At 60.4% G+C, this 2900-nt stretch overlaps 1 pseudogene; it reads right to left on the bottom strand.

Annotated features, from left to right (window-relative positions):
• Nucleotides 1-1841, bottom strand: LOC143709087 (18S ribosomal RNA; annotated as a pseudogene; the record flags this gene model as incomplete).
• Nucleotides 1842-2900: the final 1059 nt, after the last annotated feature.

Raw genomic sequence — 2900 nt, 5'->3', positions numbered from 1 at the left:
CCTACGGAAACCTTGTTACGACTTTTACTATCTCTAGATGGTCAAGTTTGATCGTCTTCTCGACGCTCCGCCAGAACCCAGCGAGGAGCTCCGGCGGGGCCGATCCAAGGACCTCACTAAACCACCCAATCGGTAGTAGCGACGGGCGGTGTGTACAAAGGGCAGGGACTTAATCAACGCGAGCTTATGACCCGCGCTTACTGGGAATTCCTCGTTGATGGGAAACAGTTTCAATCCCCAGTCCCGATCACGAGCGGGGTTCAGCGGGTTACCCGCGCCTCTCGGCGCAGGGTAGGCACACGCTGATCCGCCCATTGTGGCGCGCGTGCAGCCCCGGACATCTAAGGGCATCACAGACCTGTTATTGCTCCATCTCGCGTGGCTGAACGCCACTTGTCCCTCTAAGAAGTTGGACGCCGACCGCTCGGGGCCGCGTAACTAGTTAGCATGCCGGAGTCTCGTTCGTTATCGGAATGAACCAGACAAATCGCTCCACCAACTAAGAACGGCCATGCACCACCACCCACAGAATCGAGAAAGAGCTATCAATCTGTCAATCCTTTCCGTGTCCGGGCCGGGTGAGCTTTCCCGTGTTGAGTCAAATTAAGCCGCAGGCTCCACTCCTGGTGGTGCCCTTCCGTCAATTCCTTTAAGTTTCAGCTTTGCAACCATACTCCCCCCGGAACCCAAAGACTCGTGGTTTCCCGCACGCTGCCCGGCGGGTCATGGGAATAACGCCGCCGGATCGCGGGTCGGCATCGTTTACGGTCGGAACTACGACGGTATCTGATCGTCTTCGAACCTCCGACTTTCGTTCTTGATTAATGAAAACATTCTTGGCAAATGCTTTCGCTCTCGTCCGTCTTGCGCCGGTCCAAGAATTTCACCTCTAGCGGCGCAATACGAATGCCCCCGGCCGTCCCTCTCAATCATGGCCCCGGGTTCCAGAAACCCACAAAATAGAACCGGAGTCCTATTCCATTATTCCTAGCTGCGGTATTCAGCGGCGACGGGCGGCCTGCTTTGAACACTCTAATTTTTTCAAAGTAAACGCTTCGGGCCCCGAGGACCGGACACCCAGTTAAGGGCATCCGGGGGGCGCCGTGAGGCAGGGGTCCGGGACAGGCGGTGGCTCGCCTTGCGGCGGACCGCCGGCCCGCTCCCGAGATCCAACTACGAGCTTTTTAACTGCAGCAACTTTAGTATACGCTATTGGAGCTGGAATTACCGCGGCTGCTGGCACCAGACTTGCCCTCCAATGGGTCCTCGCCCATGGGTTTAGGATACGCTCATTCCAATTACAGGGCCTCGAAAGAGACCTGTATTGTTATTTTTCGTCACTACCTCTCCGTGTCGGAAATGGGTAATTTGCGCGCCTGCTGCCTTCCTTGGATGTGGTAGCCGTTTCTCAGGCTCCCTCTCCGGAATCGAACCCTGATTCCCCGTTACCCGTGGTCACCATGGTAGGCGCCGAATGTACCATCGAAAGTTGATAGGGCAGACATTCGAATGAGTCGTCGCCGCCGCGGAGGGCGCGCGATCGGCCCGAGGTTATCTAGAGTCACCAAAGCGGCCGGGGCGGCCGGAGCCGCACCCGGATGGGTTTTGGATCTGATAAATGCACGCGTCCCCGACCCCCCGAGGGGAGCCGGGTCGGCGCTCGTTTGCATGTATTAGCTCTGGAATTGCCACAGTTATCCAAGTAGCGGGTGGAGCGATCAAAGGAACCATAACTGATTTAATGAGCCATTCGCAGTTTCACTGTACCGACCGTGTGCACTTAGACCTGCATGGCTTAATCTTTGAGACAAGCATATGCTACTGGCAGGATCAACCAGGTAAGCCGCCTTGGAAGGAGAACCGCGACACGCTGGCTTCCTACACACGGGTCTCGCTCCGCCTCGTGGCCTGGGGCCCGAGGACGGCGCGGCCGCTCATAGGGCGCGTGCGGAACCCTCCTCCTCGGCAGAGGTGGGGGGTTTGTGGCCGCTGGGTCGAGGCCGTAACCGGGAAGGGTGCTTTTCGGGCGGGGAGGAGCGAGGCGTAGGTCGGTCTCGAAGACTGGACCGGGGGGTGTCGGCCACCCCGACCGTCCGATTCCGGAACCCACGCGCCCGCGTCCGCCGCCGCCGTCGCGGACATTCGTTTCAGACGGGCCATCTGAGTCTCCCGAGGTCGACGCGGCCTGCTTTCCCCGGAGGGAGGCCGCGTCTAGCGTCGACGCGCAGAGCGGGGAGGAGCAAGCTGCCCAAAGCGGTCTCGCGACCGGGCAGGGGCCGTCCCCAGGCGCGTCCAAAGTTCCAATCGACCAGGCTACCCCGAAAGTGACGGCCCGGAGGAGGGGGAGCGCTCCTCCGGACCCCGGGCAACCCGGAGGCGCCCGTTTTTTTCTCGTCCGTTGCCTTTTCTCCGATACCTTGTCCGAGCGGGGCCGTTGTCCCCTCCTCGACAAAACCCCGAAGGGCCGTTTTAGGACCGTCTTTGCTCCGACGGGAGCTCCGTCGCCGCGGACGGATTCTCACGTGCCCGACACAGAGGCACTCTCCCCGGTCGCCAGCCGGGGAGACTCGTGTACGTGGTGACCCGGGTGAACCGCACCGTTTCGGACTCTGTCCGTTTCTTTAGGAGGATCGCCTGCCTCCGGGGCGCCTTCCGCGAGCCGCCCGCCTTCTCTCACCTTGTCCGAGCAGGGCGCTTGTCCCCTCCTCGACAAAACCCCGAAGGGCCGTTTTAGGACCGTCTTTGCTCCGACCGGAGCTCCGTCACCGCCGACGGATTCGTACGTGCCCGACACCTAGGCACTCTCCCCGGTTGCCAGCCGGAGAGTCTCGCGTACGTGGGAATCTGGGTGGACCGCACCGTTTTGGACTCTGTCCGTTTTTTTTTCTTCGCCCTTTCCT

This window comes from Siphateles boraxobius, unplaced genomic scaffold, assembly GCF_051911475.1.
Source record: "Siphateles boraxobius isolate OS27281-9 unplaced genomic scaffold, OSU_SipBor_1 446, whole genome shotgun sequence".
Taxonomy (NCBI): Eukaryota; Metazoa; Chordata; class Actinopteri; order Cypriniformes; family Leuciscidae; genus Siphateles; species Siphateles boraxobius.
The sequence above is the reverse complement of the archived record's forward strand: the minus strand, read 5'-3'. Positions and strand labels throughout refer to the sequence as shown.